Source organism: Nipponia nippon, unplaced genomic scaffold, assembly GCF_047370975.1.
Source record: "Nipponia nippon isolate SJK-2023a ecotype South Korea unplaced genomic scaffold, ASM4737097v1 scaffold_7, whole genome shotgun sequence".
NCBI lineage: Eukaryota > Metazoa > Chordata > Aves > Pelecaniformes > Threskiornithidae > Nipponia > Nipponia nippon.
In genome coordinates, this window is record NW_028262391.1 from 51,225,262 (window position 1) to 51,252,392 (window position 27,131).

The 27,131-nt window shown below is 50.1% G+C and overlaps 1 long non-coding RNA gene across 1 annotated transcript; it reads left to right on the forward strand.

Annotated features, from left to right (window-relative positions):
* The first annotated feature begins 22,238 nt into the window (after positions 1 to 22,238).
* LOC148051071 (uncharacterized) lies at positions 22,239 to 23,604 on the forward strand. Its single transcript, XR_015700790.1, has 2 exons — positions 22,239 to 22,282; positions 22,893 to 23,604. It is a non-coding gene; the product is annotated as an uncharacterized LOC148051071 (long non-coding RNA).
* Positions 23,605 to 27,131: the final 3,527 nt, after the last annotated feature.

Sequence of the window (27,131 nt, forward strand, 5' to 3'; positions counted from 1 at the left end):
TTGTTTCAGAGCTAAAGACCTCTTCAAGAACTAGCTGTCAATGCAAGTCATGTCAGCCTCTCCAAAGGCCAAAAGCATCTTCGTGGCCAGGACACAGCCCACTTGCAGCAGTGAGTAGTGCCGGTGTGTAGTAATATGAATTGCAAAATCTCATAGCGCTTAGCTGCAAGGATCGAGACCGAGTCCGTCATAAAGAGACCACAAAAATGCAGTGACTGCCTCACCACAGACTTTCTTCACGCCTTCACTGCTCTTCTCCACACTCACCCAGGACGCATTTCCTGGGGAGGATTTATTTCCACCTCAGGACTCATCCATCCTTCTTCCCCCCAAACACCCGTCTCTTGTTCACTCCTCGCCTCACCTTCATCTCAGCATCACCACTGCTGCTGATGGCCATATGGATGTCCTGTGGGAAGCCCATGAGATGATCGAGGCTTGATCCCTGTTTGAGGTGGGGAATGCAAGCACAGATGAGACCACACAGTTCCCAGAAGTTCTCATTGACTTTATACAATCAAGTAACTTCTGTGTGTCTTTGCAGGGGCTCAGCATCCAAGACCTTCCTTCATTTCCTGTGGAGTTGCACACCAGAAGACCTACAGGGATGATGTCTCAGCAGAACATCTGAGCCTGCCCCCACCATTGGGAAAGAATAGGTTAAAAATACCAAAGTGGTTTGAATCCTTTTTCCTCTGAGGCCTGAATGAGCCTTCGAGAGGAAAGTGCTTCTCAGCGTCCTGACATCTGAATGTGTTGTTAAGGAAGAGGTGTGTATCACATACGCAGTAATTCATTTAGGCTTGAAAGCTACAAGTGGCGTTTTGAATGACAATTTGCTCGCGGAGTCCATAAATACATGACATGATTTATCAGGCTTTGGTTAACATGGGAAACAACCCAAGAAAGGGATTTTGTAATTGTGGCTTTGCATTACGCATTTAATATATGTTCTGTCCAAGTCGTAAGCCTGAGGAAGAGGAGGTGTTTGGGGAGGGGTGATCGTTTGTCCCAGCAGTGAAAAGCAAGATAACTTTTTGAGTGCAATTAGCAACTTAACTTGCCATCTGCGGTTACTTTTATTTGATTAAGTGGGTGCAACCACCTGGTGGAGTTCCCAGATTTTTGGGAGGAAGAGATGTTGGAGAGATGGGAGAAGGGAACAGGGAAAGCGATTCACTATCTCAAGTGTGTTCAAAGCCTAAAGTAACCCAGAGAAGCCCTGTTTCTCTGGACGGTGCAGGAGGCCAGCAGACGTACTCATGAGAAGGTGCACCTAACAGAGGATGGAAATGATCAGCTCAGCAGTGTCCAAGATGCTCCTCAGGTTTCCCTGCATAAAATTGCTTTGAAAGCAGAAAATAGTCACTCAGAGGAAACAATTCATGACAAGAGTTGGTGGAAACATTTTAGCCAGGTCCCAAAACCAGGGGACATTTTCCAGTGTTGTCCATGCACCAGTTTGGAGAGGCTGGAGAAACCTTCTCCCACCCAGAAGAGTGGGAGCTCACCAAGTAATTCCTACTTTTCACCATGCCCTTGAACCTCAGTCTTTTACACCCCAGCTAAGCACAAACAGCTTGCTTGCAAAGCTACCAAAAAAAAAAAAAAAAAGTTGTAGTTTCTCCATTTAACCATCCAAAATCATTTCACTGCTTCATGATTTTGTGCACATGGAGAAGAATGGCTGCAAGAGGACATAGCAAAGAGGCTTGCTTGGAGGCTTCCCTGGGCTGCTCTGTCAGTGGTAGATTAGACACACGGACATTTTGTGGTGTCTCAGACAAGTGCTGTAGCTGCTGGACCTTGGCTAAGCTGAGGAAGACAACAGCTTTGCAGGGATCTTGTCCAAAGTTTTTTTCTCAAAGCAAAACAAGAATATTTTCTGGAAGCATCAAAGACTTTTGCAAAGAGAAATTAAAGTTTCCAACTTGCGTTTGGTTGGAGCCAGACCTGCGTCCTCGTCCAGTGGGGCTGGTGAGGGGCAAGGGTTACAAGGGAAACGCGCTTGGCTCTGGAGGAGAGCAAGTCTCAGGCAGAGGAGAAATCAAATGGCTACCCACAGAAATAATAAAAAAAATCCAAAAGGAAGTTTCAGATCCCTCCTCATGACTCATGCCTGCAGCATTATTCACCAGAAATGATTTAAAACGTCTCTCCTGGCCTGCGCTGCTCTTCCCCACCTCTGGAATTCCCGTGCATCCTGCCCGACGGAGCGGCCGTGGCAGCGTGGACCCCGGGCACCCGCCTTGCTTCTGCCTCCTCTACAGCACCGACCCCTCCAAAACCAAAATAACCCAGAAAAAAAAAAAAAAAACCACTTTGCCAGCTCCATAAGGAGAAAAACAGGGTACCCTTGTTTTTAGTATCTATTCAGCTGCTTAAAAGAGCAGGAAATTTGGGCCATTTGCTTTAACCATTGTATCTTCTGTTATTCATCAATTTTGGAAAACAGCCTCTAAAATTGTTTCCGGCTCCCCTTTCCCATGTAAATCACTCCAAGGTTTTGTGTTTTTGTTTTAAAAAAAAAAAAAAAGCTAAACATTCTGTTGTTCACAGCAATATTTTTTCACTTCATTCCAATTTAGCAACTCCGTTGAGCTCTCCTTTCCCTAAAAGCCTGCAAACAGAGGAAGCAGTTCCTGCCTGCGGCTGCACGCAACCAGCAAATGCCACAGCTGAATGTTTTTTTCCTGTCGCTTTTTAATGCTCCGTCAGCTCCCTCCAGTAACGAAGGGACATCGGTCAGTCCCAGGAATAGCCCAGGGAATAACCCCCCTCCTGGAGATTTTTCCAAGTGCTGACTCTGCTTCAGACCCTTTGGAGGGCATCTGGGTGATAGAAAAGGCTCTTTGCAGCCAGAGAGTGATATTGCACTTTGGAAATCTCAAGGCAGGTATTGCAATGCTCACGTTCAATTTTGGGGAGAAAACCCGGATTTTTTATATGTTTTTTTCCAAACTCAAAGAAATTCCCTAGGTTTTGGGGGGAGATGCGCAAAGGCAAGCGAAATTGGGATATGACCATAACCACTCCTGACCGTGCGATACGCTCATGAGACCCTGTCTGAGATGCTTGCCAAGGGGACAGCCAAGGTCGGTATAGATGAGGTTTAACAGAGAATCCCTTCGTATTTACACCAGGGTCCTGCTCTGCTGATCTCAGACCAGGGTCTGCTCATAGCATGTAGATATTTCTGTAGATATTTCACTTGCCATTTCTCTTGAAGCCCCAACTTCAAGAGTCATCTGAAAAGATCAAAAAATATACGTTGTTGTGTTTTTTAAGCTCCATTTAACTGCACACCTATTAAGTCTCCCCCATTTCCCTTCCCCAAGGTGCAAGAAGACACCATATGCATCCATGAGGAATCTGGACCTTCTCTAACCTTTCCCAGAAGGATCAGAAGGAAGCTGAAATATCTCAGCTGAGCGCTGCCAGGCTGTGCAGAATCAGGTTTTCAGAGACACATACTGAAAAAAAAAAAAAAAAAAAAGAAAGAAAGAAAAAAAAACAAAGCAAAAAGAATTATTTAAGTTACAGCTTTCGCTTCTGAAAATCCCTGGTTTGGTCCTGAGTGAGTCAGCCAAAATGGTGACCTTGGAAGTACGATGGGAATGTCGTCGGACGTAAAAGGAGCACAGAACAGCCCAGCTGCAGCACGGAGCAGCATGGCGAGCCAGGAGCTGATGAGCACAAAGCTCCGACCGTGCTGCAAATGCTCTGGTACGAGGGGACTGCTGATTTCCAGCAGAAAGGTGCAGCCAAGGCTCCTCCAGGAAAATAGTTCCTTGGTGGCTGCAACCTGCATGAAAGCAGCCCATCAAACCCAACATCCATAGGGATGGAGAAGCAGCAGGCTGACTGAATGCTTTGGGGGAGTATTCCCATTTTAAGCAGAATTTTTCAAGGTTTTGAGGAAGCTAACCCTACATCTCATGCTTTGAAGCAAACAGAGAAAGCAAATCTAGTCGATAATTCTTTTTGGCCAGAAAAGGTTTCTGAGAAAAATGTCCTGGCAAAACAGAGCTCATTTTTGGACCAACTCCACCCACAGAAGCAGGTGCGTAAGCATGTTATTAATGAATTCATATCAGAGTTGTTGCCAAAGGGAGAAGATGCGTAGGAAAGGAAGCTGCACCTTAGTTGCCGTTGGGGGAGAAAGGTCAGACCCTGCAAACACGCATCCTAAGTTGGCTACCCCCACAGAGCCCAGTCGTTGAAATACGGGCTGCTTGGGTACACGTATCCTCCAGGTTTGCAAGCCTTCGCCGGGCGATGACCTGTCGATGGCAGGTTACCCTTCCTTCCTTTTCAACTGAAAAATCCCCTGCTTTCTCAGAAGGGGGAGCAAGAATGGGCAGCCAGGAGCAAGCAAAAATCAGGAGGAAATTGCAATGACTTTTTTTCCTTAAAACATTTCTTTGGCTGCTATAGGGAAAATCCAAATACATCCAAGCCAAACCTCGGTCAACACTGAGAAATTACATTATGGATGTACCCTAGAAGTTATCACCATCGCATCTGATGTTCAGCAGTTCCCTAACCACGCAATGGAGCATGACTTCGTGCTGGAAAACCCCACGGACTACAGCAACGTTGGAATAAGGCATCGAGTACCGCCAGGGCTTGGCGTTAATGGATGAGGCCAATCTCCAGCTGAGGATGCAGCCGGGCAGGTTGCTGCAAGAAAACATTAGCGTCAGCGCATTTACCCCAGTTTGTCAATACACGTTTTTTATTTGACTCCTGATTTCCCAGGAAAGCAGAAGCCGGGCTGCATACTTCGGAGAGATAAGGGCAAAAAGGAGTCCCTATAACCTCACGCTGACCTCAGCAACGGTGTCTCGCTTATACCTTCTCTTTAAAGGATATATGCATGTTGCAACTGGCTGCCTGGTCTGCCCCGTACCTCCTCCACTCCAACTCTGTCTTTCTTAAGAGCAGGAGCAGGAGATAAGTGCTTAATGAATTAGCAGAGCACATAGTTTCTCTGCAAGAAGCATCTCTCCGGGTTCCTGCCAGATGCCGAGCCTCTCCCCCACGCAGACCGCCCTCGGAGCCAGCCCTGAATTATCAGGGGATTTCAGAGACTTCCCATGGCGGCACCAGCCCTGCAGACAAGGAACCTTGCAACCTCTCCACCTCCCAAATGCAAGTGCCGCTTCTCGCCCCTATTTGCAAGGAGAAGGGATGATGCTTTGGGGGGAAAAGACCCAGGAGACCCGCTGTAGCCTCAGACCACGCAGGAAAAGGGCTCCACTGAGTTTAGGGCTCTAACGAGGGGCCAGGTTCATTAATGCTCTGAGCAGAGGAAGGCTTTGGCCTGTATTTCTTAGGTCACAGCGACAGCAGAGGAAGTCTGGCAGGGCCATGATGTGGGATGGAGATTGCTCTCCAGGGTGACTCCAAAAGGCAATAAAAAAGACAATAAGGAGAAAGATAATAAAACCCTCCAGGTTATTATTTTCTCCCCGCAATGTCAGGCTTTTCAGGAAGGCCTAATGTTTGCCTACAGATTTACTATCCCCCAGGCGCAGGGTGCAAAGGGACAGTTGACGTTACTTGGCAGCTCCCGTGAAGGGCTGCGTAGCCGTCACCGTCCCGCTTACCGGCAGCAAGGACCAGCCAAGGCAGCTTTACCATCGAGCTGATGAAAAATAGGCCACTGAATAGAAACAGGGTTAGAAGTGTCCTTTCCTTGAAAAGCTCTAAGAGGGGATCAGCTCACACAGGACCTTAAATCGGAATTATTCCTGCTGGAGGCTGCTTTTTCTCCCTACAACAACCACCAGCTTTTTCTGCTGGGAATAGGAAGGGCCCTGGACAATGTCACAACCTCGAGGCATCCAGCTGGCGCATCACCGAGCATCCTTGGGATGACAAAAGCTGCCGCTGCCTTCTCCAGGGGCCAAGAGCGGCTCCGGTTGTTCTCCTTGGCCTCAACCACAGCAGAGCCTCCAGCCCTTGATGCACCCGCCACCCAGACCTCACGCTGAGCACATATAGAGGGTAAAAAGCCTAAATCCCAAGCCAGCACACAGAAGGATGGCTGATACGCCTTGCTTGATGACCATCACGCCTTGGAGGTCTTGGCTGGTCCCATGAGGATACCATTAGTGGGAGCCGGGAAAGCAGGACCTGATCTGAAGGGCTGCTCTGCAAGCCTCACCCACATCCCCAGCAGTTTTGTATTTGCAAAGCAAACCTGAGGGTGAGGAGGGACAAGAGCAAATCCCTCCTGAGGAAGTATCCTTAAATGCACCATGTCACCCCAACAGCTGGCATGGAGGTGACAGCCCCGTCAAGGCACCGTGACAACAATGACTCCAGTGGCTCCTCTGTCAGCATGTTGAATTAATACCGTTTGAACCGGCCTCAGATATTACAGCTCCTGGCAGGACCCGCGACAGTCGGTGTAATTTATTGTTTCTGTTGTATACTCGTTTGTATTCCCAAGCAGCCTTGGGGAGTAATTTCTCAATGAGTGGACAGCTGCTGGGGGAGAGGAGCAGAGCCGGGAGCCTGAGATCAGGGAGACGACGTGGGGCAGCCTGGGCAGGATGGCTGCAGCAGGACCCACGGACACAGAAAAGGCACGGGCAGGAGCCCCAGGAGCATCATGAGACAAGGCACTAGTGAGCAGCCAAATTTTCAGTGGTGGCATCCACCCAATTGCTCGAAACTCTGCCTCTCTGCCAGGGCCACCTGGCTTTTATGGGGGAGCAGGGTCCAGCAAGTAGAAACCCTCAAAAACAGGGGAGAAGCTGGTCTGGATGAGACCATATACACCAATATTATCTCCAACAAAGCAGGGAATAGGACAATCATATGATACCTGCCCCTAATACTGTCCTAGCCTTCAACTATCTCAGCCCACTTTAGATGGTGCATCCCAGAGGTTCAGAAACCACATGGCAAAGGCATAAGTAGCTCTGTGAGCTGGGAAGCCAATGAAACATGGCTCCCCGTGGCTTTCAGTCTCACGGCTGGCTTCTCTGGTGGCTAGCACGATCCATATTTTGGGCAAAGCCTTTTCCACGCTGGGCTGTTTGCACTCCTCCTTCCCCTGCAGGGTCTCTGGTATCTCACGGGGGTTGTGCTCAGCCTGGCTCCCTGCCCAGGAGATAAAGGTGATGTTCTTCTCTACCCACTCACCCACTTTCAAAAATGCACAAGAACCTCTGGTCTCCAAAATCTCCATCCTTCCCTTAAACCCCACTCAAACTGGGTACCAGATCTGGAAGCGGTGAGGGAGGGTGGGAGGGTTGAGTCAAGCCTGGACACCAGTGCTGCACCAGGACAATGAACTTCTCTCACCTTTCCAAGCCCAGGCTGCCTGAACCTGGGTGCTGCACATCCCCATGGGACGCTCCTGGAGGAGAACCAAGCTTGTGGGTCCAACCCTTTGATGATGATGCTCTGAGGCCAGCAATGTGGAGGGATGGGCTGGGGTATGGGATGCAGAACGAGCAAAAAAGATCTTCTGAGAGGAGTTTCTGAGTTTTGTTTTCACCCTGAGGCAGTCTGAACAGTTGGCACTGCACTCTCTTCTCTTTTTCTTCTTGGAACAAGAATGCCTAAATATATATATTTGGAACCATTGGAATGTTTTGTTCCAGGGTGATTGAAATATTATGCTAATATTAGAGGTACTGTGTGATTATAGAATTACATGAACATCAATATGAAATAAGAAGGCTCAAATGGGTCTCTCTTTCATATTCTCCTCTCGACATTTTTCAGTGAAACGAAGGCATTTCCTGCAAAGGATTCGATTGTGGCAAAGCTATTTCCAATGGAAAGCTGCTCTGCCTGGCTCCAGCGACGGGGAACACAGAATTAGGTGGCTAACGGCCAACATCATGACTGCTGGTGAAAACACGGCACATGGACTGACCAAGCTGTGCATTAGTGACTGCTCTGGAGGAAACCCCTCAAATAGCTAAGAAGCAAATGGTTGTCCTCATTCAAGACAAAGAGAATAATCCCTCGGTTTATTCTCTCTTGTTGTTTTGTGGAGGTTTTTTGCTGGTTTTTTTTGTTGGTGCTCTCCAATCAGTGACTATCCAGAAAGCCAAAATCCCTCCCCACCTTTCTTGGAAAGCACAGACAGATCAGACACCTTGATCACGTTTGCTGGGTGTCCCACAGCGAGATGCCTGCACCGTGCCAGAAGTGGTCTCATTAACACACTCCAGAAACGCTGCTAGAAATGCTTTATAGCACTGAATATTGGGAAATTGGTAAAAGACATCCAAGAAAAAATAAAAATCCATCCCTTTTAACTATATGGTCTTCTCCACAGTTGAAAAACACATTAATCTTGCAGAACATGGCCAGCAGACAGGAGCCAAAAGGTTGACACTGGGGTGTGGTGAAGGGGAGACATATTTACATGCTATTGCTCAGCAGGTCACAGCAACAGGATGCTGATAACATCCTGCAAACTTCCTCCCTCAGCTGGCGTGGAAAAAAAAAATGATGGCCCTGAGGCACATAATGACCAGCCAACCATTCACAAATTCACCTTCTGGGAACCTTGCATTTCAGAGCAGACTGGCAGACGCGTCGCTTTTCTCTCGTTATAAAGAAGACAACTTGAAAGCAAGGAAAACAGGGCAGAGGCAGCAGCAAGCTCTGCGGCTGGCGCGACGATGGGGTGATGGCTCAGCGAGCGCGGCACTGGCACGGTCACTCCTTTTATTGTTCCAGATGTATTTTAAATTGACCAGCACTAGAAGAGAGGCTTTTTAATAGCTGGGTTTACACGCTTTCCTTGTCCTCTAGACAACAGAGTTCAAAGAGGTTCAAAGCCGCGTTATGCTCTCAATGACACTGATATAAATCCAGATGAAGTCAAAGCAACAGGCTTAGCAGCAGAGGCACTGTGGACGTCCACAAAAGGCAGGGAGATCTGCAGATTCTCACCACCTCCAACATCTTTAAAACCTGTAAAATTAATTTAATATAGACTTTGACAAGAGATGCGCAGGGTTTCTGCAATGCCATAAGGCTCGGGGTGGGGGGCAGCAAGAGGAAAATTGTTTGCTGAGAGTACCAGTGGGATTTTTTTCTCCCTTTCCAAATGGAAAGACAAAGACATCCTCAGAAAGAGAAACAAAACCTGCCTGCAAAGAAAAAAGGCTGAGAATAAAAATCTAAATTTATCTTGGTTTGAGCAAAATAATTTCCTCCGACAAAGGCACTAAATTATAATCCACTCCAATCATGACACTTGCTTGGTTCTCAAACCAAAGGAGGATGTAACAAGGATCTCTGAGAGATGCCGGGGACATTTTCAGATCCCAGGGAAGGGGCTTTTGCCTCCGAGCGTGACTCATTTCCCCCAGAGCCTGCACAACCCGTTTCCAACTATTTCTTCCCCGTATTTAACTCTCCCCCGCCACAAAATCCTAAGTATCAGTTACAAGAAATCTCCAGTTGCAAGAGCTCCTATTCAAACAAATAATCTGTATTCTGGGCAGGTAGGAAAGCCAGAGCCGGGACTACAGATGTTTTGGTTATGCTCCCACTAATTTCAATCAGCAAGGGTTGCTCTTCACCCTCGAGCAGAGCCCTGCTGAGCTGGTTTGATTACACCTATGCCACGGGCTCTGCTTTCATTTATTTGCTCTGATGATACGATTACCAGGGTGGGATGGGGTGGTGATGCTAAGCCAGTGGGACCACCACCACGTGTAACATAACACGGGGGGCTGCCCCATCAGGCGAAGCCTGGGAAGGAGGCAGGAGGTTGCTCCGGCCAGCCAGGACCCCGTGCACAACGCTGCACAAGCCCCCAGCCCTTCGGCCTCGGCTCACGCATCTTCACTGAGCCCCAGCAAACCTCCGCTCCCTGAGGTAAAATAAAAGCTCATTTGTAAATATGCATTCTTGGAGTCTCGTTCTCAATTCTGGTCTATTTTGCCAAATTCTGGAGAAATGAAACATAACCACACCTCTTCGTTATACACATAGCCACGTAACATATATGCCCATATGCATGCATGTATATATATTTCCTTTCAATAGCAAAGCTGCATTTTGGAGCAGCTCCAGCATGCCGTCCCCGGCCCCCACACCTTTGGAGGGGGTGCCTGCAGCATCTCACAAAGCCCACTCTGTCATTTTTACTTTCCCCTCCCCAAAACACTTCTGCGAAAGCGAGACCTGCCCTGGAGCAAGTCTACCTTCTGCTTGGCCACTCAGAAGACATTTTTTTCTTTGTAGGAAGCGTGGCCATTTATCTTGGCAGGGTCTCCATCACCGGCCTGGCACGCAACCTCTGCAAAACAACGCCTCGCTCAAGTCACCCACGCACACAGGTAGTGGGGCCGTTTCACCCGTGGAGGGTTTCCAGCTCCACCTACGCGCCTGCGCCTGTCGCCGCCCGGTTCCTGGATGCTTCTGGTGGAGGGGGTGGAAAAAAAATACACCAAGGTTTGCGAGGAGAGGGGATTTTTACCCAAGTTAAGGAAATTAGGTGGTGGTACTGCACTTTTTCTTGCTGTTGCGGCATCTTTTCTGTCTTCACACATCAGTTTTGGGGTTTAGCCAGCAGCTCAGCAACGACGACTCTGCGGTAAGTAGAAGAATACCCACCACCATCACTGTCCCACATCTTCCTTCTCTCACCCATCAGTCCATGTTGAAAATGTCTCCCCTTGAGCTCATCACATAAAATTAAGGACCAAATGAGGCTGATACCATCTTCTGGGTGGTCACCTGCTCACCAGGTTTCTCTTTGTTCAGCTACAGCTGGCATCACAGCATGCCCAGTAAGCGCCGACAAACTGGGGCTGGTTTCTGGCTGAAGCCCCGAGCGACACCATGATTTGCCCTGTTTCATTTTCAGGTCATTGTTCCCAGAGCAAAAACAGGGAAGCAAAACCACAGGGCAGCCAGACCCACTCACGCAGACCCAAGCAGGAGCCCTGGGGCAAGCACATGGGGACCGACATGGCATCCCAGGCCACCGTCCCCAGCAGTTCCTTGTTCCCATCACAAGCTCGCGATCCAAATCCGCTGAATACGGATTTCGTGCAAGCTGAATGCAAAGATAAGCAAAAGCTTTCTCCGCATCTGCACCAGGTTTTGCTGCATTTCTGGTCATCAGCTTCCAGCCACAGGTATTTTGGAAAGACTTTTGTCCCACATTCCTGCTTTTTAAAGGCCAGATCCTCCTGGGTGCTCCATGCAATGAGCTGGGATCATCCAGCAGCAGGAGCGAGGAGCACGATAGAGCATGTGTTCTTATTGTGGAAACTGGATTTAATAAAAATAAATGGCTTTGGCAGCTTGAACATTCCCCACTTGCTGCTTTAATGCCAAAGGAGGTGACATAAACAGTAATTTCATCTGCCTCCTCTCCCCCCACACACACCTACCCAGACTAAATGCAGCCAGGGAAGAAAAAAATCCCAGCGTTGAGAAATGAGTTCAGATCAAAAAAATAGGTTTCCTTCTGATTTGGCCAAGGGGAAAAAAATCCAGGAGACCAGAAATGTCTCAGGGGTGGAAACTGGTATCTGCCCCCTCCCAATTTTGAAATGACCAAGAAAGGTCTACGCTGAGAGGTGAGCTAACATGTGAGTGCCGGTCCTGGGGACCCTGCCCTGATGCATCCTATGGCTATAGGGGCAAAGCATCCCCAGCAATGCATAGGGGTTTCTGCAGTGTCAGGACCTCCTGACCACGAGCTGGGTGCCTGCCTTCACACTTTCCCCTGGAGAAGATGCTCCTGGGGTCCTCCAGCTTCGCTGCATGCAGCTCCTGCTTTCCAGGCAGGATCAGAGCTTGGAAATCCCTGGCGCACTGGGGAAATAACTTCTAAGAAAGGGCTTTTTCAGATGCTCAGTGGTCGTGGATGCTGTTGTTCCAAATGTAAAAATAAGGCCCCTATAGCACAGCTCTCCCCTGGGCACAGCATTTGCAAGGGCAGAGGGGGAGAGGGGGAAGCTGGAGTCTCGAAGGGGGGAAGTGCCAAAGAAACCCATCTGTGGATGTGAAAATGAGAATTAAAGGAGAATAAAATAAAAGGGGAAGGTGGAATAAAAGGAGGAGGAGTCCTGTTTCCTTCCCCACCCAAGCCTGTATCCTCTTTCCCTGAATCCAAACTCCAGAGGCAGAACCAGAAGATGCTGACAGGAGCGGGGCAAGGGCTGAAGAGCAGACAGCCCTGGGCCAGGACTCGGGCACCCACAGGGCCCTGAAACCCTGCTGCACCCAGGTGCTTCCAGCACATCCATCAAGCAAGGAAAAGCGCAGCTCTGCAGGCTGGTTTCTGCTCTGGTTGAAGCCAGGTGAGAGGTTTAAAGCCCAAAAGAGAGTTCGCTGGACCTGCCCATCCGATGCATCCATCTCTGATGCCTTGCACTGAGAAAGTCCCAGGGAAGAGCCATTTCCATCCACCTCTGCCTTTCCTCGTTCGGCTGGCAGCACAGCAATGCTGCTCAGCTCAGGTGCGATTAAAACCGGCTAATTAAAAAAAATAATAATCTCTTGCACAGCAACGCAGTGCCCCAGCCCCTTCATGCACCGGAGGCATTAGGTCTCTGCAGCTGAACTTCAAGCCCCAGGAATGCAATTGTCACCAAAAGGGGAAACGGCTGGGGACACTGTCCCAGTTGCTATCTGGCCGCCCTAATTAACGCCTTTGAGCGGCAGCCAGCCGCTAGCTGAAAAGTGAACTTTCCTCTGAACTCCATTCCTCGCACCAGAGGGAGCTTGTCAGCCCCTGCTTCGCCTCCCCGCGCCCCTTATCTCCCCCCCAGAGCTTTCCTGTTTACATTTCCCATTAGATTACTGTAATTAATGCAATAACAGCAGATACTGTTTGGGAACGCGGCTGGCTACCACTCGGTGGAGGAGGGCTCGGTGCTGTTCGTAGGGATGAGCAGCAGCTCCTGCAACACGGCTTTGCGGCTGCTCATACCTGGAGATGCTCCCTGAGCTGCACCAGCACATCTCTGATCCCAGAAAGTTGGGGTAACACCTCCCTATAAAGCTGATCACGGATTTGGCTGAAGATTTATTTCCAGTGGGAAGAAAGCAAGCAACCCAAAATGCAACCAAGCCCGTCTCTAATGTCCCCAGGGGGGTCTGGGTGTGCAGCAGGGGAATAGATGCAAACAGCCCCTGTGCCGGGGGTGCATTTTTGGCCGCGCACCCCAAAAGCAGCTCCAGGGCTGAAGCTGGCCTTGGTGCTAGGGGAGCACCTTGGGGCAAGGCAGTGGGCGCTGTAAAACACCACAAACAGAGGCTCGCTGCCTCCATCCCCGTTAATCCTTCAGAAGGTGCAATTAATATCCAGCGTACAGAACAGCACTGCAGATATTTGCACCGCTGCATGGCATAACGCTGCCTTTCCTCAGAAAATGGCCAATTTCTCCCTATTTATCCCCTACCCCAATTTTGCCCTGCAGACAGAAGCACAGGCACTGGGCACGGCTGCTGGAGTCTGTCCGGTCCAAGGGCAGGGATGGGGGGATAGGAGGAGTACTGTCTGCTCAAATACAGCCTTCACACATTTTCCTCCACTCCTATTTCCCCAAATATCTCTAATTTTAAACAAAATGGGTCACGCGAAATCTCCGCTCTTGGTCTAGGAGTGGGTCAGGCTTAATTAACACCAGTCATTTTCTTGGAGAGAAGAAGAAGGAGAAACCTGCCCCTATTTCCCCACACCCCCCATTCCCACCCCCCAGAAGAAGACCCCATTACTCCGTACCGCTGCCGTGGGTTCCGATAACAGCCTATACCATTCCCTCTGATGCCGACGGGCAATCGTCTGGGGGAAACCGGAGTCATAAACCCCATCCCTCGCCCTTAATTGAAGGCGAGCCCTGTGCAGATCACTGTCTGAATCAAAGTCCCCCAGCTGATGTATGGGCTGGGCTGTGTGTCAGGGACCCTTTGGTGGAAACAGCCCCCTTGCTGTTATATGGCACCCAGGGGAATTGTAGCTATCGGCTTTCCAGACCTCTCGAGTCCTGGGGGATTTAGTGGGGGGGTCAGAGAGGGGCTGGGAGCTGTGGCACATCTGCGCTCCCCCTCATCGACACATAGGTAGCAGGCTAATAGGTGCTATATAAAAGCCCAAGAGCAGGGAGGGGGAGATATGTATCTTCAAGGAGGGAAGAAATTTAGCAGGAGGGCGAAGTAAAACAAGAAGAAAAAGAGAAAAGGAAAAAAAAAAAAAGCAGGCTTTGAAATCAAAGCCCTGGTTGATCCCATCTCGGGGCTGGGAGGTGGCCTGGGGAGAAGATGAGCAGGGAGAGGTGGGCTGGGAGGGGAAACTTGCCCCTGGGATGTGGATGAGATTACTATTAATACATCTTTTTGGTGGGGTACACCCAGAAATCAATGCAGGCCGGCTCCTGTGCCCCGGTGGAGCCAGAATTGCCTGCGCTGGTGACTTCCAAGCAGGTCTCCTTAAGGAAAATCAATCTGGTCCCAGTGCCTGTGAGTTCTTCTGCTTAACTGGTAGCCCCAAAAGCATCGATATTCAGCCTTTATCAACATAGGGCAGAAGCAAAACAGACATAGGCCCAAATGGGAGGGAGGGGGAGAGCATCTCATGCCTCAAAATCCAGAAAAGAGCAAAGCTGCATTCTGGTTGTGGCCCACAATATTGATTTTCTCACTAACTGGCCAAATTACACACATACACCCTGCAACGTTACTGCTTGGCATGTACTTCTCTCCAGACTCCATTTTTCTAGCACATTCAGCTCATTTATTTTTTGCCTTCCGTGCAATAAATTCTGCTCATTCTGTAAGTGTGATCAAAACAGACACTGCAGTCTGCTGCTGTTGCCCAGATTTCTTGCCTGTGGGTGATCTCTCGCTCCTCTATCGCTCGGGGACCCTTTGCAGCTGCCAGCCGCTGCCATGCTCATCCCCGACATAAACCTGCCACCTTTCACTTCAGGCATTGAAAACAACATTTCCCTTTTGAAACCCCGTCAGCTGCCAAGGCAGAAGGGCTTGGAAATAACCCCTCTCGCTGCTCTTGCTTGCTGCGCTTGCATATGTTCCCCACCTGGAAGATTTGCAGCTTGCATGTCAGCAGCAGTGACCCCACTGCAGCTCCCGAGCGAGGCCCCGCCGCCACCGTGATTTGCGGCACGCCGGCTGCCCCAGGGTCGCTGGTTCTGTGGGAAGGGAATTAACCTATTTGCAAGGATGAGCGAGGGAATTGTTGATCTTGTTTTCCCCCTCTCCCTCCGGCTCTGCATGCAATGTGCCTCCCCCAAGAGCTCTGCAGCAGCGTTAACTCCTCTGGCTGGAAAAAGCATAAACCATGATCCCTGTTGCTGGGGCAATAAATATTCCCCCCTCCACCCACCCGCACAGCAGGGTCAAGAGCCTGCAGGTCAGCCCAGACAAGCTGAGGATGCTCGTAGCTCGCTGCCCTGTTTGCCTCCAGCCACGCAGCTCACAGCATTTTTCCTGCACATCCCCCAGCGAGAGCTGCTGCCTGCGACCGATTTAGGATGGCATCCAAATCCTTTGGAGCCAATGGCTACGGCTGCGCCAGGAGCAGAGGCTCTGCTGTAACAAGGGAGAAGGCAAGGACCAGGAGTGCGGCACGCTCACGCGCTGCCCTTGGCCTGCCTGTCGCTGCGGGGAGATGCTCCTGCGGTTAAGAAGCACCTTTTAGTGGTGTAGCTCCGTTTTGCCTGCGCTGGTTGCTAAGGGCAGCCTGGAGGAGCTAAGCTGCAGGCAAGCCCTTGAGGATGTGGTGAAATTATACAGCTCGTTTGATGAAATCATACCCTTGCTGGCAAATGAAAAATCCAGCAGCAAAACAAATCCTGCCTGGGGGCTCTAGGATTAGATTAAAAACACAGCAGCCACTTGAGGCAAAGCACCAATTCAGTATAAATTCAGGCTGCTGGTTCACAGCTGCCCATTCGTCCGTGTACTTGCAGATCTCGTGCCAGATCAGGAATCGTCTGCACCGCTCCACCCTCCTCTCTCGGGCATCGCCACTGCTCCCCAGACAGCATCACACAGCATGAAGCTGCCACACACTCCAGTCAGGGGCTCCGGTTAATCTAGCACCCATGACACGCACAGCACTCAAGGCCTGCGCAATATCGAAGACATGCACCTGAGACACATGCACAGCACCTGAGATGCATGCAGCACAGCATCTGAGACATTCACAGCACCCAAGATACATCCAGCACCCTCGATGCATGCAGCACAGCATCTGAGACACAGATGTACAGCAACCAAGATGCAGCATCCTCAATGTGTGCAGTACAGTATCCAAGACACACACAGCATCCAACATGAATACAGCACCCTCAATGCGTGCAGCACAACAGCCGAGACACAGACGCACAGCACCCAAGATGCACACAGTACCCTCGATGCTTGCAGCACCGCATCCGAGGCATGCAGCACCCTCAAGGCATGCGGCACCCTCAGGGCATGCGGCACAGCACCGCATCCGAGACACGCCAGCACCCTTGATGCATGCGGCACCCTCGATGGGTGCAGCACAGCACCACATCCGAGGCATGCCAGCACCCTCAATACTTGCAGCACCGCATCCGAGACACACCAGTGCCCTCGATGCTTGCAGCACCCTCGATGGGTGCAGCGCAGCACAACACTGCATCCGAGGCATGCCAGCACCCTCGATGCTTGCAGCACAGCATCTGAGACATGCCAGCACCCTCAATGCATGCAGCACCCTCGTTGGGTGCAGCACAGCACCCGGGAGGAAGGCCAGGGCCCGGCATGTGGGTCGCTCTCGCTCTCACTAGAGGGAGGCAGTCTCCAAGAGAAGATGGATGAGGATCTCTCTGGGCAGCCAGAGCTTTCCAAGCCGCCTGGAGAGGGGACATGAAGCAGCCCTGGGAGAGCCTGTTCCACCATCCCTGCACTTTTCCCTTGGAGCTGCCAGATCTGAATCTCCCCGGTGCTCACCAGGATAGAGAGAGGCTTTGGCATGAGCCGTGTAGAGCCTAAAGGAGAGCTGGACTTAGTCCAGCATTATTTTGCTTAGTGATGCTCGGTTGTCCTAGTCTCCCTCCCAGGTTAACACCCATCCCCAAAGGCCAGAGAAATCCAGGTTTAGCTGAGTCCCATCTCAGTCCAATCTCATACCACCGTTTCCTTCCATTCCTTATTGCTCAGAGAAAAGTCACTGGGAATCAGTCCTGTGTGAATTAAAGCAGGAATAGAAAGGGCTTTGAGAGCCAGGTCACACTAAGCATTGCTCAGATGTGGTTTATACCAGCACAGAAAATAGCGGCTCTCCTAAACTTATTACAAAGCAAGGCACCCACTACAACCGGACAGTAAAACTGCAGGTCCCTTTGCTAATAGCAAGCCAGCACAGGCAGGAATGGAGGAATAGCATTGCTAAATGCATCTTCTCACTGCATCAGGACTTTCTGTAGGAAAAGATAACTGTGGAGCAGCTGAAAAACGTGTAACTGGCCGCTTACAGAGGGCAGCGCAGGCACAAAAGCGGAGAATTCCGGCTCTTACCTTCATTCCTTCTCCAAATCAAATTTGATTTGGGATGGGTTTTAGCTGGGACATTAGTGTTTTAAAAGCTTCATATATTTATGAAGAGTGTTATTCATACCTACTACATAGATGTGCAGCTTTTATGTAAAGAGGCATGCGTATAAAAAACCCAGTATAGTTATATCTAGAAATGAAGTATAAATGCCACCATTCTTAACAAGTTTTTTAAATTGTTCCCTTGATTTTGAAAAGACAGTATAACCTCTATACTAGGTTATTTAGAAAAATACCTGCTAGGCTGGGCAACTTGTTATATAGTCATTTAATGATTATACGATAAACAAATAGACCACAGCCAGAGGGACAGAGTATAAAGAGTTACAAAGACCCGATCCAAAAGCCCTTTCTTAAAATATTCAGCTTTGCATCTAAATACTGTGTTTTTCTGAAGCTTTGTAAAATAGTCTGGAATAAAACCAGATACTTTAAAAATCATTATGGGTAGATGGTTCCACTTCCCCTCTCGCCTTAAGGAAAGAAAGAGCCCAGTGAAGGAATAAGTTAAATTTTTAAGGAAGTTTGAGAAAAGGTTAGATTTTGAAACCCCGGAGTGCCTTCTTTAGGCTGATTTAGAGGAAAAAGCCGAGTTTCTGCTTTCTCATTAGCACTCGGGGTGACATTTTTGCTGCTCAGCTGCCAGGGCAGCGTCTCCTCCAGCCGAGATCTGTGCAAAATCCCTCCCAGCACAGCTGCCTAGTAGGGGCTCCTGATTCGGGTGGCCCATTTGCCACGTGCAAGGCCTTCAAACAGCTCACGACCTGCTCCACGTGCTCCGGTGGCTGCGTTTTCCTAAAAATCAGAGATGCTAAAATAGGCTCGGCGCTCTCCCAAAAGAGTGCAGAAATAGCTGAATTAGCGCAGCCCTGGGAGAGGTCATTACGAGCTGACCTTATTTCGTGACAGCTATTTATCTAACGAGACAGGAGATCGCCCAAAGCCTAACTCCAGGCAAATGGCAGAGCAGAGCTCCTCTCGCCTTGCTGCTCCTTCCCGCAAATTTGGTGATTGCCAAAAGGTATCACTTGGTGCATATTTAGCATCCTACATATCGTGCTGTTAATCAGCAACAATAAATGGGAAAATATGATTTAATCTCGACAAGGAACTCCCATAGAAACTGTGTTTTCTGGCTCCCAAGGCATTCTAATACAATATTCACCTAAATCACTGTGCTTAAGCATCCATCTGTTACAAGCACTGTTTAATATAAATGGCTCAGAAAATTCAAAGGGGGATTCAGATTCAAAGTCTCCCAGCTGTGAAGGGATTTATCTCTCTGAATGAAAGCCCAGATTATTTCGGGGTCTAAAAGCAGGAGATTTGTTCCAGGAGGAACTCGAGCAGGTGACCCAAAGCAGGGCTTGCTCTGTGCTTATGTGTAGCCTCTTGCTTTCCCACCTAAAGACGGCTGGTCTCTACCCAGCTCTAGGTACAGACCTAGAAGGGGTTTTTGGAGTAAAACTCAGCAAAAGAGGAAAGGTGGCTTCTTCGGATGCAGTTTCTTGGCAGTTTAAGGTTTTTCAGTTGAGTTTGCGCTGCAACAGAGCCCTTCTGCAGCACATTCCCACCCTGTGCCGGCTCTGAGCCACCCTGGGGAGCTGATCCAGCCAAAAAAATAGTCATTGGTCTTTTCAGAAAGGTTATTTTTGGCAGTATCGGCTCCTTGAACTGGTTGGCATCCCGGCCCCTGGAGCACCAGCGTCTGTAGAAGTCATATCCCCAGGGAGAGAAGATGGGCCAGGACTTCGGATGCGAACCCGCAGCCACGGTCACTTCCTCCCACTGCAGCTTTCCCATGTGACCTTAGGGTTTTCGGGAAGCTAGCTTTAGCTTCACAAAGCTATCTCCCTGCCATGGGCAGAGAGGAGCTCCCCAGCTCCAACCCTGCCCCAAACCCTCCCCTTGGAGAGCCTGGTTGGCCTTCAGGGCTTTCCCCACCTCAACCCCTTCCTCTCCTCTTCTCGTATGCCATCAGGCTGAGGATGCCCACGTTGCAAGGCCTGCACTGCATTAGCAGTGATCATGCATGTATCTAACCTAGCAAGCTTACCTGTAGCTTGCACTGAGCTTGTACCTTGCCCACAGCTCCCAGCAGAGCAGCAGGGATTGCTTCCCAGGCTCGGATGGCTCCTGGAGAAAGGAGCAACCATAGGGGTTGACATCAAGCATGCACTGGTCCTAGCAGTTGATTGGGAGTGGGATGTTGTCCCTGCAAGGGGGAAAATCTGATGGGGCTGGGATGCCACGTCCTTACCCTCTTGCACACGACGGGCAAGGCTGCCTTCCTGCCCACGGGCATCAGAAATGACCATCTGAGGTGCCTGGTCCATCCTGTTTTCAGCCAGCACCATTCCCCAAAAGCTTTTGGCAGCCTTTTTTGGAAGATATGTCCCAAGATACATACCCAATCTGAGTTTGATGCCTTCAAAACCTTCTCCTTCCACTTTTCTGCCTCTTTTCACTCAGCTTCGGCCACAACTCACTCACTCTCTGCTTTAAGCACTGCTGTGTGTTTGCTTTGGCACAGAGGCTTCATGAAGGATCTCTCCTAACAAACATGGGTTGCATCCCGTGGTTGGGTCCTAGTGAGATCTAACCCTTCTCCAGATGAAGGGCTCACACCAAGGTTTATCTGTGGCTATGTCCATGTGCACAGACCAGTCTTTGCCTGCTTTGGTCCCAATTTAGCCAGGCACACCAGCAGACATCTATCAGCTTGTCTAAGTCTCCCTCTGCTACAACCTCACCTTCATCTCTCCAAGCAATGGACACAGCAGCTGAGATTTGTCCTACCTGCCCCGCAGCCCATGCAAGTTACCCTGGGCTCCCTCAGGAGCCACCAAAGCGCATTCACATCCCTGGGACAACCAAGCCCAGAAGAGATGCTCGTAGGAAGGTCCCTGACCCCACCAGCCCCCTGAGAGACCCCGGGGCAGATCTCCCCCCAGCACAACCAAGCACCCACGGGCTCTTATCTTCCACACCGATGCTCTGGTTTTTGGCACAGCGGTATTTATAGCAGCCCCAGGCTATTGTATAACGAAAAGGCTGCTTTCTCCCCTACTAAACCCAACACGAAGGAGATGCAGAGTCAGAGTTCGTCAAACCCCACAAGCTATGTTTGCCTCCTGGCTCAGCAGCGCGTCTTGCAGAAAGAGGAAATGGTTTGGAGGCTGCTGCCTTTTTGTTTGTTTGTTTTCAGATGAACCAAATGCAAGCTAAATGCTGACATGAAGGAGCAACAGGGAAGAAGTTTTGCACCAAGAAAAAGTTTAGCAGTGGCCAAGCAGTTCCCACGAATGCCCTCCTGCAGGAGGGGAGCGGCTCTGCTGCAGGGGACAGGGTTTTATGTATGAAATACTTCTGCAGTGGTGCTTTCAGGAGCCAAAGCAGCTTCAGAGCCAGTCTGCAACTAGTGTTGGAACAACTAGCACTGGGATTAGACTGCAGTCACTGCTGGAACAACCAGCACTGGGATTTTCCTTGCAAAAGCACCAGACGATTCCTGTAAGCAGGCAGCTGAGAAAAGTTTTTAGGATAAACCTTGTGTCTTGGGAGCATGATTAAGAAAATAATTCCTTCTTAACCAGAGGTTTGCTCAGAGCCCCCCCAGAACTGGTATTGCACAGCTGACAGCTGCGTTTGGTCTGGGGGCTTAGAGCAGAACTGGGTCTTCTGGCTCTGGATACCCAATACAAACCCACACAGAGCACCTGGGTCCTCCCAAATTCCCCCTAAGAAGTAAATAGTCCTGTTCATTTTTCCAAAGTTTGCTTGGGTAAAGGAGGAGGTCACTGAGAAACAGCACCTCGAGGCAGTGACTGAGCAGCCCCGCGGGGCTGTTCTCATTACCTGCGTGATGGAGCAGGGAAGGGAGCTCAGTGCAATACCCAGCTGCCAGGACACAAACACACTGCAGCGCTATTTATCAGCGAACACAGGCACTTCTCTCCTTGTATAGCAGCCTGATGGGATTTTCTAAGCAGAAACCCCCCAAGGAAGGCAACAGAGCAAAGGAGAAGAATACTCATGCCCCCCATGATGGGGAGGAACCAGCAAGGCAAGGGGAGCAGCAATGCTGCCTCTCCAGCTGCAAAGGCAGAGCAAGAGCTGCCAGTAGCCCTCAGCACTTGTGGCATCCCTGCCAGCCATCACCTAAGCTCACCAGAAGGGTTTCTGAAGAAACAGTCATCTCCCTACAGCTTTGAGATCAGGTAATTTATGCTCAATAGCAAGCCTGAAAGAAAGCCTGCTAGCAGGCTCTCCCCAGGCTCAGACAGCTATAGCTTAGGAACAGCCTACTCAAAGCATTTCCAAGGGATGTAGCGTGCATTTAAAAGCAAATTCAGGGAATATGCTGGCCTAACAGCTCCAGCAACAGCTATGAGAAAAAAAAGGAACAACCAAGTAGCTCAACCCTTTCCCCTCCCTTCAGCAAACACATACAACCCGAGCACATAGGTTACACAGCCTACAAGGTACATGACCTGCTCTGACCACTGAAGCATCAGAAAAAAAAAATGCTACAGCAAAAGCACTTCCTTTCCCCCTGCTCCCCGTTAGCCTCATTAGCCATAGCAGAGGCACCCTGCTGAATTTAAAGGGACTGTGGTCAAATAAGCATGTTGAGGAGGTGTCTATATAAAGGTGAGGCTTGTTTACTATGTAAGTAATGGAAATAAGGATGAGAAGGCTTGCTTTGGGGATATATCTAGCTCTGCTCTAGGTAATAGGGGTAATTCTCTTTATTGATTATGTCTTCTATAGGTAATGTTAGTGCAAAAGTATGAACTATAGCTGGAAAAGATAACTAGGAGAGCTTAAGCAGAGGAATGTGATTGCTGTGGGGCATTTTGCTGTTTACACTCTAGGCAGAAAGTTAGTGAGAGCAGAAAATGAGTCCTAGCCTGGGAGGGATTAGCTGGAAAGCCATCTAAGCCCAGGTCCCTGCAGGACCCCGATGGCTGGGGTGTCTCTGGCCATGTTGTCTGTGATTAAAACTTGCAGCAACCACAGATTTAGACATTACCTACAGATTTACTGTCTGCCATGACCTGAGCTGAGCTGAGGAACAAGCTCAGGGGAAGAAAAGGTCTGTGGGGATGTGAGCATGTTTCTCCCAGGTCCCTGCTGTGCTGATGGTGAGGGGTTTGAGGATGAGGTCTGCCAGCCTGGGGTAGTGCCTTGGTCAGGGTACGGACCAAGGTGTATCAGAAAAGTTTTCTCAGCTCTGGCAGAGCTGCAGAGTTTGCTCGAATGCTGGGCTCAGCTAACCCAGCTGCTCAGCAGCAGTGAGTTGCACTAAGAAAAAGCCATTTTGTATCTCCCATACACAGTCAAACCACCCTGGCCGTGAAAGAGGAGTGCTCCAAGCACAGAAGGACTCTGCCGCAGGCTTCGCCATCGCTAACGAAGAGAAAAGCAACTGCTTCAGCTGCCGAAAGATCTGCGCTTGCAGAAGCGAAGCTTTATTTTTAGGGAGTTTGCAAGGCAGAGAGGCAGCGCGGCATGCACAACCACTGGGTGGCAATCGCTATCCAGCTGCAGCACCGAGCCAGCACCCCTGGGACCCACTGAGCATCCCTTCCCTTCACCCCACATGCAAATGCAGGAACATCTGGTAGTAAGGACTTACAAAGATAGCCCTCAGCTAAGCAAATACAGGAACAGGGTCTCAACCAAGCTGTCATGTAGTTAAAGCTTTTTTTTAATTATTTTTTTTTCAAAGCTCATTTGCCTGTTGTAGTTCGCCCTGCTGCATCTTGCTCGGCTTTATTGCCTGTCCGCAGGTGCTGTGCAGTGTGTGGCCCAGCACGGTGGCAGTGTCCTCATCCTGCTGGGGAAAAGTGGCCCTTTGATAAGCGATACTGTCATTTGAAGGGTCTGAATTATCCTTAAAAGCTTCTGTTTTCCCCTCCCTGGCTGCTTTGAGCAGGGCCAGGTGTCCCCTGTACAGGATCCAGGCTGTGCCCGGTGCTCGGGCTTGCCAGCATCCTGGGGGCATCCAGGCAATACTGGAGGGGTTTCTCTGCAATGCGGCCAAAGCGTTTGTGCAATTCCCTCTTGCTCTCTACAGGCTGGTTTGGGGTTAGGACCGAAGGGCTGGAAAGGAAACCTGTGGTCTGGGAGACTAGAGCCCGCTTAGGGTGGGAGCTGGAGGTGGATTCAATGTGCTTCTGCTGCAGGCTTCCTTCGCAGCCTTGGGTAAATCCCTGCGCGTCCCCAGCCTCTGTTCCCTGTCTGCGCAACAGGGACATCAGCATGACTCTGTCCCAGGGAGGTATTATGAGGACAAGGGTCTATCTGAAATACCCAGAGTGCCTGAGCTGTACTTCCAGCAAATTTTTTCATGTATACTGCAGAACAGCATAGTTTAGACTCAAAGACCTGATGATTCAAGTCTGCGTACTAAAATGCAGCAAGCAGCAAACCACCACACAGACCTTTGGTTGGGTTGGCTCTACCCAGGTCCCCACTGCAGTTTTCAGAGCCACTTTACCACCGTCATTACCCTGAACCACACTGATAACAAACCTTCAAACACCACCTTCATCCCTGCCTCACAAAAGATGCTCTGCCCACACCTTGGCTCTTGCAGCTCAGGCTGGTTTTGGAGAGCCTCAAGATACTGGGTTGATGGCCATGGAGGAGACCAACCCCCTGGAGCAGTCACTCTGCCCCAAAACGAGCACAGCCACCTCTCCCCCCTCTCCCCAAACCACTGCCCACCAGGAAGGAGGTGATGGGGTAGCATCACTCCAGTGCCAATGAGTAAGATGCTGTGGTTCCCCTCTGGTTTTGTGGGACCAAGCACCATGGCTTGCGATGCTGCGATAGGTCCTGGGGCTCGCTGCTGCGGTCGCCACTGAAGAAATAGCTGCAGTGGTAACGGGGAGAGGAATTGTAGCGGGCAGTGGAGCGAGGAGAACCAGGGCACTGCTACCACGGGAGAGCAAAAGGTACCTGGGTTTGGGACAAGAGCAGAGGAAGGGGCCTGATGGAGAGGGAGAGGTTGGGTGATGGTGCAGGAGCGTCTCCAACATTGCCAGTGCTTATCTGAAACAAGTTGCCCAGGAGAAAGGGGGAAAACTGGGAGGGAAGGTTGGATGCAAGGAGGAATGGGGAGGAAAGTTGAAGAAAGGGAGAAGAGAGCAGGCTGTGGCGTCTGCACAGCCACCTGCAAGGCGCATCTCCCCTGGACTTGGACAGACTAGCCAAAGGAGCAGATGATCAACCTGACGCTGCCAGGAGTGGCCATTGAGGTGGGGACCTACACGCCGTTTCAGTTTAGGGAAGGAACCAAAGTCTGCCAGAGCCACTTCTTCTGGGAGGTGATTAATGCAAACAACCCCCAGCGCAGCGGCCAGGCTGCTATCTCATTCTGCAGGCGGTTGGGTTCATCCTCCAGAAGAGATGCTCCCCATTGCAGATGGCTCCATTGCCACCCTGAGCACAGAAGGCAAGGCAGAAGACTGCCATCGGCTCGGTGACGAGAGCCCGTGTCTGACTCCAAGAACAGCATTGACTGTAAAACCATCTTGTTCTTACTGGATGAAGGCAATGAGTGAAGAATTCACATGGGCATGGCCTTCCCAGAAGGGTTGAAGCTGGTACCTCTGCTCTCCATTCTCCTGAGCACAAATATCCTAATTCGGCCATCGGATTTCTCAGGCTAATCATTAAACAGGAAAACGCCTTTACAGCTTACAAGAACTTTGCTTTCTGTCAACATCTGCTCCCAATATAAGGCTGCCAGTTTCCAGGAAACCCTCTCAGCCTTTTTTATCATATTTATGTTGTAACTCACAGTTGGTGACACATTTTAGGCGAGTATCTCAGGAGATTAAAGTCCTGTTTTTAACCATGCAAATGGTTTAATGAGGGTTTGGTGGAAGAGATGTTCAGGCACGAAGGGACTTCGTTCTGCTGGTTTTCGGACATGGATACGCAGAGACTCAACCACAAGAAGCTGGTGCTTGGGCTCTCCCAACTCAGAAGGCCACTACGTTGACAGGAGCTGGTTGCCGTTGTGGTTTCTGGCCAACCTGGCCACCAGATCCTTCCAGTTCACCTCCAAGAGATGTTACCCTAGGTGGCATCAGCTGGTGGTGGCTGCAGAGATATTTTATGGGAACCAGGAGCTCTGTGCGGCTGAGCCGCCGTGCCCATGCGGAAGTGAGGGCCCTGCTGCAGTTTCACGCAGGTGGAACCAAGAACAACGGGAGGCACCGACACCGAAAGTCCTGCCTTGGTTTCAATGGTGAACCACATGGGTTTGTTGCATTGTTTTTATTCTCGGCCCAAAAATTACTCTGATCTGGTTATTTCCCCCGAAACCATCACGAATCGGTGCTCAGCCAATCAGGGCAGGGCTCCTCACCCAATATTCCGTTCTTCCCTTTTATGGTCATAATCTGGCCTCTCCGAGGAAAAAAAAAGGTGAGAACAGACCGCACCAAGATGCGGTCAGTTGTTTCCACGTGGCAGGTTGTCCCATGACCTGCTCCTGTCAACACACCGCAGGGCCAGAAAAGGGGAAAAAACTCATTGAGCAGAAGGTGATGATGCTTGCAGGCTCAAAAAAATGGAGTCCCAGCAGGCATCTGAGACGACGAGACATGGAGAGCATCGGCAGATGTGCTGTCAGACACCCTCACCACCTGTGCTAATGATAACCAACTGATTGGGGCTCAGGAAAACAGTATTGGGCACCATGAGTGGTACTGGTTGTGGTTCTGGGAAGACTTCCAAGGCTTGGCCTTGAGTTGGACCCGTGTTCCTCTTGTTGTTCAAGAAATGTTCTCATGGGAGAAAAATGCTAACAGAGGGACCTCAGTCCAATTGAGGAAAGGTCTTCCTCCTCCCACCCATAATCATGGGAGCAGATAGACACTGATTTCTGTTTGTGGGTAGCAGATGACATTTACAGACCTCATCCTCAAAGCCCTTGGGTCTGCAACACCTCAAGCCCACATCGAGCCCCGACCCGCACCCCAATCCCGACGTGGATGCATACATCTCAATCCGCTCACCAGTACTTACCGTGCAGCTGCGTTCTCTTGCCCTTCAAAAAATGCAGAATATTTCACAAGCAGAATCTCTTGTTGTAATTTGTGACTCTCTTAATTCCACTCTCAGACAGAAGGAGAAACAAATTACTGGAAGAGGGAAAAAAACGGTTGCTTGAAGGAACCTTAGAGCAACATTTGGCTCCCGTCTCACCCAATCCTTAGTCTGGAGCAGCCCTGTAAGATAAATAAGCTCCTAGAGGACATGTTTATTCCCAGCATCCCAATGTATTTCCTCATACTGATCGTATTTAAGACTCCTCTCCTGACATGAACGCATTCAAGTATTTCGTTAGAAGGCAGATTCCTCTGCCAAGCAAGAAGAAAAGAGGTGGCGTCGCTTAAAGAGGATTTAACGAACTTCATGTTGGGCCCAGGTTGAGTCTTTGTCATGTAAAACCCCTGCAGCCGAGGTAGGAAATTTGGTATTAATGAGCAGGGGAACAGCCTCTGAGTTTCATCCCTGCTTCTAAGGCAGCACAGTCACCCCAAAGCTGCGGAGGAGAT